Source organism: Sinohyriopsis cumingii, chromosome 7 (genome assembly GCF_028554795.1).
Source record: "Sinohyriopsis cumingii isolate HCF-2022 chromosome 7, ASM2855479v2, whole genome shotgun sequence".
In the NCBI taxonomy this organism is placed as follows: domain Eukaryota; kingdom Metazoa; phylum Mollusca; class Bivalvia; order Unionida; family Unionidae; genus Sinohyriopsis; species Sinohyriopsis cumingii.
In genome coordinates this window covers 15226292-15240326 of record NC_142967.1, presented here as the reverse complement: position 1 = coordinate 15240326, position 14035 = coordinate 15226292, and positions in this window count along the sequence as shown.

Genomic DNA, 14035 nt, shown 5'->3' with positions numbered 1-14035 from the left:
TATAGTCTTTGATATAGAATTATATTTTGAGGAATTAAAAGCCGGTTATTTCAGAATCAGTTATAGAACTAAAGGGTAATCATCCTCGCTGTCTAAGCTTTTTGTTTGCAATTTGTTTGAAACAGGAACAGTTTCCTTTCTGAGCTTAAATGGAAAAGTCTAATAAGTGGAGAACATTATGTCCCAAAGGACAACGAAGCAACATGATCATGTTGCGTTCGAAACATTAATATATGGATCGTACTAGGATCACGCTTTAATCAGGCAAGCTACATCAATAGTTGTATATACTATATACGCCACTACATTGATTAAGTTTGGAATATTCATAAAGCATTTTAATCGGTTTGTCTGGCATCAAAAACATTTGCAAGATATGGTAGAAATAAATCACCAAGGAAATGAAAACATATGACATGGGAATCAATGACTTTATCTAATTTAATATCATGGCCGCTAGAAAAAAGAGACCAAAAAAGTGACACAGCCTAAATCAGTCTCCTTGAAATTCAACGAGTCTTTATTGACCACGTACCTCGAGTTTTATCATTAATCTGGCTAAGTTTAAACATATTTTGCTTGGCAAATATGCGTTGGGGGGGGGGGTTGACTAAATGTTCTCATATTAATAGATAAGCCTATCCTCATAAAGATACAGCAGTACTGTTAAGACTCTATGGTCATAATCTAAGTAAAAGAAAGCAAAATCAACATGTCTTGGAAATCGGAAAAAAATGATGTAATTATCAAAGTTATCGATGAAAATGTGAGAGGAATTTACGTTTTTATAAAGAGAATCCAAAATAATTCCGATAAAATTTTATGAAAGTCTAAAACAATGAAAACTTCCTAATATATTTCGAAACCAGAAATGTACAGATTCGCCAAGAGTCATGATGTGGGGTCACTAAGAACTCCTTGGAATAATTTACAACAGTTCTAGAATAGTAGTATAGTCCAAATAATGAGCGCTTTCTATTTTCACTGGACAGTCGAAACAAATGTTTTCCCTCTCGAATAATATAAAAGTACAACATAACACCCATCTGCAGACTTACGACAGGAACACAAGAACTTAGAATGACTCAGTAAAAGGAATGAATCTGATTGCTCGGTTCTATCTTTACATGCACCTTCTATTGCGAATATATCTCACAATATACCCCACGTGACAGATCTTATCATTCATTTTACCTCGAACGTGCCTATTTAAGTGACCTAGCACAACCAATGAAAAGTTTTTTTAATACTTCTAGATTCGTACAAACCCAATCAGCCAATGAAAAAGTAAGCCAAAGTCGTCATTAATTCTCATATTAGTATGTCATATGTAGTATCTATTTATAGATTGTATTACGCTTTTACCAGACTCGGGTCACATAGGCAAAATCTAACTAAAGATATTCTGTCCAATTTAAGCCATGAATACAAATTAAACACATTTTAAAAAATCATAAACGAAGAGTTTAAACAAATACAGATATTCATAACAGTACAAATTAATCAAACATGACAAGAGGCAGAAAAAAAGAAGAAAAAAACAATTTCCAGAAAAGAACAACAAATTATGTGTGCTGATGATTAAAGGATAAAACTGCAAGTAAAGGATAAAATAGTGATATCCATTGCAAATAAAAGATTTTTAAAAAAATTGATATCCATGGCAAATAAAAGATAAAATAACGATATCCAGGGCAAATAAATAATAAAATAACGATATCCAATGCAAAAAAGAATGACAAAATGGTATCCATGGCAAATAAAAAATAACATAATGATATCCATGGCAAATAAACATCAGAAATAATTATAATTAGCATGAAATGCACCTGCAACACTATCAGTTAGTCATTATACAGTCTGAAGATGAGTAGTATTACTGTAACAAGAATCCCTTTATATTTGGAATCTTACAAAGAAAAAACGTAGGTTAAAATGCTTCGTATCCTTAGTAGTTTTGCTCAGTTGCGACCTGAGGTGTGCCAAACAGAAAAGTGTAGGTTATCTGGACAGTAATGTCGTTAAAACTAAATACTAGATTTACCCCACAGTTGCATAAAGGATTATCCACAGTTGCATAACAGATTGTCTATCGGTGGTTCTCGTACTTTCTTGACGCCACTACATGCTTTCTCATCCAACAATGAATAAAAGAGTATTTGTAATTGCCAGAACCATAATAACAAAATACGTTATTGTTTAGCGGGGTAATATGCTTTTTAAAGTTAAGAAATCGCTTCATTACGTGGTAGCATGTTTAGAAGCTTAAAATGGTCTGCGCACGATGAGTTCAGCAACTTTTGACAGATGATCTTTTTAAAATATTCTCCATTGAAATAGCTCCAGGTGACTTTTGGCAGAATCCCGTTATCAAAGATGCGCTGAGGAGAAAATTTGAAAGCAGCAATAAGGCTTCTTATGTCACTTGTTTAGGCTCGAATAAAGAGTAACACAAGAAAGAGTGAGACCAACAAGTTTTGAAAAATACAATAATTTATTTCCCTGGAAAAACTGTTTAAAAATGAAAAAAATATGAACTTACAGTTTTTTAGAATCAAATCCAAAAATAATCCAAAAATAGAATTTTAGTTGTCTTAATAACAAAAAGTTATACGGATTTCACGTTCGAATCCCGACGAAGAATCCAAGATGGAAGACGATGACGTATGATGCAATCTGTAGTGTTGAAGTCTACAGTTCCTTGTAGAAATAACAATTGTCACTCTGGTTTCTGATAGCTGAATACATTTTTATAAAAAGAAAATTGTTTATGTCCCACAATATTACATGAGCACACGTATTTTCCAGAAAAATAACAGAACTAATCCTTTTGAATCCAAATAATTTGAAATAACTCCAAACCAAGTAATTTGAAATAACTCCAAACAGCACAACATACAACTAACAGTTTAGCAGCCCAGCTTCTACTGAGATTAATTCTCTAAAACATGGATTATGTGGGCTTTCTAAAACTTAACCAAGGGTCACGTGATCATCTTTTGGAAGTTTATAGAAGCAAGTATTTGTTACACATCACTTTTAACCAGTGTGACCCTGACGAAAACCAATCATTTTTACTCTGAAAAATAAAACATTTACAAAAATTGTTTATATCTTAAAGACAAAGTTCCATCATGACCTTGGAAATAACCAGTCATTTTAAAATAAAATAGAACTTGTTTACGAAGGTTGCTACAAATTCTGAAACAAGATCAGGATTTAGATCAACATCTGGTGTTTATAATCTTATAGTCAAGGCCAAACTATTTTTTAAAAATATATCATCTCTTGTGAATAAATTTACATTGCAATATCATGTAATGAAAAATAAAACAATTTAAACTGACAAACAATTAAATTGAAATAAATATATATTAAATCAGATATAATTAAATCAAATCTACATAACAGGCTGGAAATGCAGTTTTCCAGTGTATGATCAAACATACCAAAAGTTGAATATAATAGGGGATTATGTTTAGGGATATGCTGACATACTGTCCACTAATTAAGAACTTTGATATACAGTGAACGAATAGATGTTAAAGTTATTATTACTTTATCTTCACGTCATTATTTTGGTGAATGCACGCATTTGGTGTTTTACGTTATTTATAACCTCACATCAGAAGATATAATCTAGACTTTTAATTATTCGTTCACTTCCTGTTGCCGATTTTTTTTTAAGCAAACTAGTCAACATCTTTTTATATAGAATTCAAAAGAGTCTAAATACAAACTTAACAAATCTGACTCCATAGAGTAAGTGAGACCCATCTTTTTTTATGGGATGCTAAACTTTAATCTGTTTAAATATACAAATATAAATCTATAAGATTTAAAGTTCATGATAAGTAGGGAATCTTGCTCTATCCTCTATTGTTAAGTCATGTTTCAAATAACAACTGTGCTGCCACCTTTTGGTTTTTTAGCGTGAAGGTGGGAAATGCAAAGTTTAACGTTTCTCATAGGATTACCATCATATGCCACTGTAGCATCAAGATGGGAAAGTTGATGCTAACAAAAATTCCCTAAATTTAACATTGTAGATCTCGTGTTGAAATTTATCATGTCGAGAGGACACTGTACTCATTGCTAGAAGTGGTTGATTTCAAACGGGACATGTGGCCGCCAACGGTAATTAACATTACACTATAGGTTTAACATGTGTTGGTCTCCATGGCCTCTTTACGGAATGTGGTGTTAAAACTACACCTGCTATCTCACACGTCATATGGAATGATAAGACACACACAGGATAGGATGCAAAGGAAGTGATATTAAGAAAATACAATTTATACCCCTTACGTTTTAGTAAAGGGGTCACAAATGTTACAAATATCCCGACCCCAAGTCTGACTGACCTCGGATTACGTTATCAATTTTTGAAATTATTTGTCCCGTATGAAACAAAAGTAAAATTTATAAAAAAAATTAATTCTACTTTTTAGTTTACGAATTCACTGGCAACAAAGTTTGTTACAAACGTATTCAATGACATGTGGGATATTTTTCTCCAATACAAACTATGAATTCTGTTGGCGTTGCAACATTCTGTCCTTGTAGTAAATCTTGGTTGACAACATCTAACGTTTGTCACCCGAACTAAAAAATAAAATACTCTAGCTTAAAAGAATATTGCAACATTCTGAGACATCTTAAATTCATCACGCCTAATTGTGCCGGAAGGTTTTCAATGTATCAAAGTAGCTCTGGTCTCAACAGTTCTAAGTGACATTGTCACTCAGGGAGCGATAAATAATATTTGTAAAATTGGAAACGACCTTGGTCTCAAAGGAATATCGTTCAGAATATTTTAAAACTGTAAATATTATTCTCATATCTGTGTCATCATTGTAGTAGCTTTGAACGAAATCAACGAGAGCACGATTCAGAAGCTTTTGTTCTTCGGCTTCTTAAAACGGTTTTGTTTAAGGTCGTTGTGCCCCACAGTTCAGCACACTGTGGCAATTAGTGAGCTCGTTTGAATTCAAATTCTATAAGCATAGTTACTGTTCCTTAAAACTTTTCTAAACAAGATTTCGGCTGTAAAGTACTCTCTTTCACACACACACACACACACACACACACACACACACACACACACATTTCATAATTGGACTATTATAGAATATCTCATATTCTAAAGTAGTTCCAGGTTGGTTGTACGATACCCAAATTTTAGGAGTTCGATATTGAATCACAGATTACATTTCTGTATCGAACGCCAGATCAGACATCTTTTAAGACTTAATGGGCATGTGAAAAAGAGTATTTATATTTCTTTTAGAGGTTGTTTGACATCGCTTGTTCCATGACATAGTGGAAATAATTTCGCATGTTACACTTGGGCTTTGTGTGGCCGATAATTTGAAATTCTAGTCTTTTCTAATAGAAGTCGAGATATTTCTAAGCTTTCCATTTGCCTAAAATAGATATTGATATGAGAGTTTGAATAGTCGATCATGATGACATTTGTTACATAAATATGTATGCAAGAAACCGGCTCAATCTTCAGACGATCACGAAATTGCCTGAGAAATGAATATTTACAACACTAATATATTTTTCCCCGTGTGCTTAGATGTAGGATTTGATACATGGTAGTGAGAAAACTCATTTTCTTGATATCCAGTGATTGATATCTCATATGTACACGCCTTTATGTCATGAGAAACATTTCTCTGGTTCATTTTCCTTTAAGCAAAATGTCCGACACTAAATGCGTGAAAGGGCCACGGATTTTAATTATATATTTTAAATAATTTCACTTCAAAAGGGAGGAGTGTTTTGAGGGGCAAGTTTTCTAAGCAAAATACCCTCAGTTGTCTGCTTTAAAATAATCCCAAATGTGTTGTCCCCCTTGAATGTGGTTTAATTGTAAAGTGTTTTCCATTTTTCTGGGTTTAGGTAATATGTTGCCGTTGGACGGTCACTGAACTATATCATTATATCAAGCGCATTCGTGCTCTAAATTTTGATACCATGTTTGTAAATTATCCTTGCTTCCCAAAATGAAGCCATTTTATATTACTCCCTTCTTGTTTAACGAATTTGCACCTGAATTTAGAATTTAATACATCTTTCCAGAATATACGTGGTAGATCCAGATTTTGTTCTTATATTTACAACTAAATTTTGAAAAAACATTTTTCAGCTTCTCCATGCAGAAATTATTAAAACTGAAATTGGTAGCTCATCTTGAAGATGATATTATCCATATATATGTTTATTCAAAACTGTATTAGTAAATCTCTTTTCTTCTTTACAATTGAATCATAGAAAGTTATCCATATATATAATGCGTTCTCTCCCTTACTAGCCTAACCTATCGTATGACTCCGTGAGATCTATCACACATTTCTTATCTTTTTTTGGTTGTTTTGACAGAGCAATTAAAATAAGAACAGATGTTACAGGTTTCCATATCTACAAGAAAATCTTGGAATTCGTCACACTAACTCTGTGAGTTCATAAAGACGGGCACGCATCGTCTGCTTTTTTCCACCCATAATCTGTGACACTTGTAGCATGCATTAATATATATTTATATTTACCACTTTTCACAAATATTACGTATGTACTGTAAAGTATATATGATGTGGTTCTCGCACAGGAAACGAAAGAAATAAATACAAAATGTAGCGGGAACACTTAATTGTACCCAAAAAATCTTTACAAAGTTCTAGATCAATGTTGATTTCTCTCAATCACGCAAGTGTCTGGTTCAGACATTACTTCTTGCTATAGATTGCTCCTGAATGTAAACATACATACTCGTCTTGAAGTAGGATTTTTCATAAGTAGGTCTATAAACGGACAGCTATCGAAAACTATCAAAGTTTACAAATATGCCAATTATAAAACATGTTTATCCTAATTTTTAATGTTTGGCCTAATCTTTAATGCTTGGTCTAATCTTTAATGCGTTTGAAGCATTCTAATGCAATGTTAATTGTAAAATGTAAAATTCGGACGATATGTGTATTAAGATGTCAAGATTGTGATATCGATATTGGCCTTTCTACTGATAATACGAACTCTACAAAACAAATAATGTATTTCCATGATTCATCTTGTTACACTGTTACAAAATGCCCGATATGGCTCATTTAGTCTTCCATACTTTTCATTTAAATCAGGTTGTCTTGTTTCACGCGCCGTAATATTTCTGTAAATGTAATTTTTCGTCGTATCGCGTGACGCTTTTATTGCTCGCGCGGCACGTGCGAAATAATGTATTATTGCGCACTACTATATATATCTCGGGTAGAGATATTGAAGGGCACAGCCAATATAGAGGGAATCTCTAAAATATATTCAGCTGTCGGGCAGGTGCCATTGTAATTTAGTTGAAGCCAAACAGTTGGGTGAGTCGAATGTTTTTTTAGTCAACTCTTTTTATTATTTACAATAATTATTTAGTTTCGTAAAAGCACGTTCATTGTTGTATTATGTGGTCACATCGTTTATCATATTTGCAATTCAGTTTATTAAGATATAACTTAGGCAATGTGGTAGCGAGTTAATTTCATCTAGTCGTTATCACGACTAATTTCGAAAACATATTATGTATGTATTAATGTCATAGCATTACGTATATTTGTTTTTATTGCATAGCATTCCTATGTCATACTTCGTGCCTATCGTATATTCTTAAAGTAGTTGCAACAAAACCCATTCTAATTAAATTAGACTATTGGAAAGGTGTGTTTATTTTCCATATTCAGCTCGCCGGTTATGAGCAGCCGGATGGGCTTGTGAATACCATGACGTCTGGTGTACCATTACTAGTATAACCCACCAATTCAGTGCCAGCGTACGGGTACAAGTGCGGAGGGGAAACTGACCGTGCCAGAGAGAAGGCCGTGTCAACATATATCTTCCAATCAAGTAGTGTTTTGACTACAAGTAAAGCACAATAACAAGTAGTGTTTTGACAAGTAAAGTACAATAACAAGTAGTATATTGACTACAAGTGAAAGAACAATAACAAGTAGTGGTTTGACTACAAGTGAATTATGACAGTAGTGTCTGACTACATAAATGTTTGCAACCAGTAGTTGATTATATGGGTTTGCAACAAGTATTTGTTTATATGAACGTTTGCTAGAGATATTTGTATACATGAAGTTTACATAGTGTTTCTAGAACTTTTTGACTACTTAAATGTGACATAGTAGTCAAAGTATATTTCGTATGTGTTTTATATTCATTTTATATGCTTTTCTGTGTTATTTTCATATCATTAGTACAGTGTTTAATATATTGTCATTTGTCATCCACGAACGTGTTTATTGTTTCTTTAAAACCCTGCCCGGTCTCAAAGGGTCAGCTCGATTACGTTACAACACATAATGATAATCAACAAGATAAAGAAAAAAACATTTATATAGCTAGTTTTGTACAACATAAATTTAATGAAAATATCGTTTAAAGTGAGCAGTACCAGTCTCGGTAAGCAGGAAGACTACAGGCACACACGAATGAGTAGCACAAGTCTAGGTAAGCAGGAAGAATACATGTACACATAAATGAGCAGCACCAGTCTAGGCAAGCAGGAAGACTACAGGTACACAAATGAGTAGCACAAGTATAAGCAAGACGAATACAGGTACACACAAATGAGTAGCACCAGTCTAGGTAAGCAGGACGAATATAGGTACACACAAATGAGTAGCACCAATCTAGATAAGCATGAAGAATACATACACATGTACACAAATGAGTAGCACCAACCTAGGTAAGCAGGAAGAATACAGGTACACCCAAAAGATTATCAACAGTTTAGGTTAGCAGGAAGAATACAGGTACACAAATGAGTAGCACCAATCTAGGTAAGCAGGAAGAATACACCTACACACAAGAGTAGCAACAGTCCAGTTTAGCAGGAAGAATACAGGTACACAAATGAGTATCACCAGTCTATGTAAGCATGAAGAATACATACACATGTACACACAAATTAGTAGCACCAGTCTAGGTAAGCAGGAAGAATACACGTTCACACAAAAGAGTAGCAACAGTCTAGGTTAGCAGGAAGAATACAGGTACACAAACGAGTAGCACATGTAAACAGGAAGAATACATGTACACACAAATGAGTAGCACCAGTCTTGGTAAGCATAATGAATACAGGTGCACACAAATGAGTGACACAAGTCTAGGTAAGCAGGAAGAATACAGGTAAACAAATGAATAGCACCAGTCTAGGCAAGCCGGAAGAATACAAGTACACATAAATGGGTAGCATCAGTCTAGGTAAGCAGGAAGAATATAGATATACACAAATGAGTAGCACCAGTCTAGCTAAGCGGAAAGAATACACGTATACACAAATGAGTGGCACCAATCTAGGTAAGCAGGACGAATACATGTACACTAAAGAGTAGCACAAGTAAACAGGAAGAATACATGTACACACAAATGAGTAGCACCAGTCTAGTAAGCATAAGGAATACAGGTGCACATATGAGTAGCACTAGTCTAGGTAAACAGGAAGAACACATGTAGACAAAAATGAGTAGCACCAGTCTAGGTAAGCAGGAAGTATACAGATACACAAAAGAGTAGCACCAGTAAACAGGAAAAATACATGTACACACAAATGAATAGCACCAGTCTGGGTAAGCATACTGAATACAGGTATGCACAAATGAGTGACGCCAGTCTAGCTAAGAAGGAAAAATACAGGTATACAAATGAGTAGCACCAATCTAGGTAAGCCGGATAAATACAGGTACACACAAATGAGTAGCATCAGTATTGGTAAGCAGGACGAATATAGGTACACAAATGAGTAACACCAGTCTAGGTAAGCAGAAAGGATAAAGGTACATGAATGATAATCACCAGTCTAGGTAAACATGAAGAATACATGCACATATACACACAAATAAGTAGTTCCAGTCTAGGTAAACAGGAGGAATACAGGTACACACAAATGAGTAGCACCAGTCTATGTAAGCATAACGAATACAGGTACACAGAAATGAGTGACACCAGTCGAGGTGAGCAGGAAGAAGAGAGGTACACAAATGAGTAGCACCAGTCTAGGTAAGCCGGAAGGATACGGGTACACACAAATGAGTAGCACCAGTCTAGGTAAGCAGAATGAATACAGGTACACAAATGAGTGACACCTGTCTAGGTAAACATGAAGAACAGAGGTACACAAATGAGTAGCACCAGTCTAGGTAAGCGGGAAGAATACAGGTACACAAATGATTAGCATCAGTCTAGGTAAGCAAGAAAAATACACATAGACACAAATGATTAGCATCAGTCTAAGTATGCAGGACGAATACATGTACACAAAAGAGTAGCACCATAAAACATGAAGAATACATGTACACACAAATGAGTAGCACCAGTCTAGGTAACCATAACGAATACGGGTACACACAAAAGAGTAGCAACAGTCTAGTTTAGCAGGAAGAATACACGTACACACTAATGAATAGCACCAGTCTTAGCAAGCAGGAAGAATTTTGGTAAAGTTTTATTTTCCCTATTGATTTACAATATTATTTATATGCTAGAGATACGGTAATCCCGTAAATGAAACTTCAATCCACACACGATAGTCATCCAAGGCGCCCGAACCATCCATAAAGATACCAGTTCTTATTGTCATATAAATCTATCTTTTTGTAACTCCAGGTAGGTGATTTTATTTTTGTATTTTTTATTCATGGATGTAAATTTTAGAGATAATCTTTATTTGGTGACGCTCGTGCAGACATTTTTTTCTCTGTTATTAAAGCATAATTTCGTTGGATTTTTATATAAATACTTATGTACGTCATGACGGTTACTAATAATAGAATTATTAGTAAAAATGTTTACGAGATTTGGTCTTTTTCCCATTGGACTAAGTGCTCAGGTGGTATCGTACAAGAATTAGGTTAATTCATGTTGGATTATTTTGGTCACATGAATGGTATTTTGAAATATTAGAATGCGGTGTATGATCTGTCACGTAGGGCTATGTTGTGAACTATAATCGTAATAGAAGATGTTTATCAGAAGAGAATTGAGCAATCATATATCATTCCTGTTTTGTAATCCTTTTTATTTCTTGTGTCCCTGATGTATCATCAGGTCTGAAGATGTGTTTTACATTGTATATATATATATATAGTATTTGAGAGGAAACACGTCTGTTTGGCTTATTCAGTGGAAATAGAAAGTGCTCAATTTTTTACTATAATATTATCTTAAATTATTATGAATTAGATAAAGGAACTCTGGACAACGCCAGTCTGACAACGTCATAATCTTTAGCGGACCAGTACATTTTGGATTTTGAAATTTGTAAGGAACTTTTCATTCTTTTGTACTTCTATATGACTTTATCTGGATTATGTTGGATTCACATAATATTGAAAGTTCATTGTACACTCTTATTTACAGCTTTGATCATTAAATAATTTTATATTTTGCAAAACTTCCTGGCTTGCTTCTTTCTGTTACTTAGTTTATGTCCATAGATTCCTAGCACTATTTCCTCATCGTCTTGACGATAAGTCGATAAATTTATCAACACTGACATCCTCAATCGATACAGTAAGAACAACCATGCTATAGATATTGGACAGGTCTCCCACATGTTGTATGCTTTACAGCTAGTGTAATATCTTTCCCTATAAAATTCATTCAAAATTTCAAATTTTAGGAATAATCATCCTTCAAAAAGAATAATTTAATCGGATTAATAAATGCAAAGTGAGATATATTTCCACAAAACTCTATGAACGATATATATTTTGGTCGTTGATGTTTTGAGCAAATGTAATTATTCTCCACAAACAGTAGCAACATACGGCTATCATTAAAGTGTAATGTGTGTACAATGCATTTGTATGAACCAATGGTCAAGAAATGCACAAAATGTCTGCACAAACATTTTGACAAAATAACCATTAGAATTTCTGGTGGTTATTTTGGTAAAACTTTGACAGCAAGTCAATGCTAGAAGAAACGTATAAATGGATATTAAATTAGGTGCTAAAGATAATATTCCAATTTAATGAAAATATGCCGAATTTTAGCACAATGTTAAATAAAAATGAAGATTTATAAGGCTTATCACGGACTATTATAAATAGTGTGTATACATACTCAGTTTAAAATATATATTTTCGGTAATATGCGTGATAGCAGTTCTTTGGCCAGCGTATTTAAAATCCACAATTATAGGTGCCACACATACAGAGAAAACCAATGGCATTTTAATTGTTGGTTTCTGTTTTTTTAAGCAGTTTTTGAAGAAGAGAGACAGGCATCTTTTATCTCTATAAGTTTCATCTGGATCTGAATATGGGCCAAACTTTATTCTTATAGTACCTACCCCTTTTAATGTTAAAACCAAACTTAATAATCAACAAATCGCTTGGAGTAATCAACACTCAGTTATCTACTATTGAAATCCAAGTTATCTAATAGCAAGCAACCCTACTATACAATAAACAATTCGCTTGGAATGTCCGTCAGCTAATATCCATCTCGCAGTTATGCACTATTTAAAATCCACACCACATCATTAAAACGCTATTTTGAGTGACATTCGCCAGATATATACTGCTCAACAAGCAACAATCTACTATCTGTAACCTAATTTAGCGCCATCATTACCCAATTACTATATATCACTCAGTTATATAATACCCCACACTTAACCATCAATACACCGTTGGAGGGTCGTGGGTTCGATCCCCATTTGAGTCATACCAAAAACTTACAAAAATGGTACTAACAGCCGCTTCGCTTGGCGCTCAGCATTAAGAGGTTAGTGTTAGGACTGGTCGGCCTGTTAGTACCATTTTTATAAGTCTTTGGTATGTCTTGACTAGGGATCGAACCCACGACTTCCCGCATCCAAGGCGGACGCTTTAACCACTAGACCACCGGAGCGGTGCCAGATGTTGGATATTTAACACAATGGCGGGGACTGAGTTAAATATCTGATATAAATAATAAGTTCCTAACTGGAACGAATTGCAATTTAAACGAAAAATTAACTGATAATGGCCAAAAATTAAATACAAACAAGAAACAAAGATTAAAGACTCAAGGTGATTTCACTCAAATAGTGATAAATGATTTTGCAAAAATTAACACAAGTTGTCACTCACATAGTGATAAATGATTATACAACTTAATAATGATAATAATTTCCAAATGAATGATGATCACGATGTACACACAAATAACAGATTTCCACTCAAATAGCGATCATGTTGTTAGTTAGATAGCTATAATGATTATGTTTCTGGTCTAATAATGACGATGGCGGGTTTTCTGATAGTAGTGATAATGATATGTAACCCGAAGGTAGGAGATAATATGTGGTGTCTAGATGACACGCACATGGTATCAGCTTCAATTCCACCGCTGTCGAATGATCAAGAAGCCACCACGACTGTCCCGCCCCTTCCAGCCTGCCATTGTTTTCTTCAGGCCCGTTGGTCCTGGAGCTTAGGTCTCTCTCCATGAGATAACCACTATCATCCTCCAAGCCAATATCTCCACCGACAACAGCACATTAGGTATATATCATATCACACAGAACCACTACTCGACATACAAACCTACACCATGTCTAAGAACACCCCTCTAACACGCACTTCCACAGCTGACAACACGGCCAACACCAACAGCTCTATAGTTGCCCAACACAAACATTCAAAACGGAAATCTCTCGGTGGCTCTCACAACAGCTCCATCACATCACATCACATCACATTACCGACAGCACAGTTCAGACACATCTGAGCAACAAAGACGGACAGCATCGACAGCTCTACAGCTGCCACACTGTCCCACACAGGCAGCTCAACCAGACAGGGTTGACTCTGACAAACGCTCAGTCAAAGGATGGCTGCCCCAAAAACATAAATAGCTGAAAATATAATGCCTAAAGCCGTGTAGTACATGCGACACGGTAATGTATAAAATCCAATGACATAAGTTACGTCAGCGCGTACGTGGAGTTAATAACTTCATAATAAGTTATTTCAACGGGACTAATATA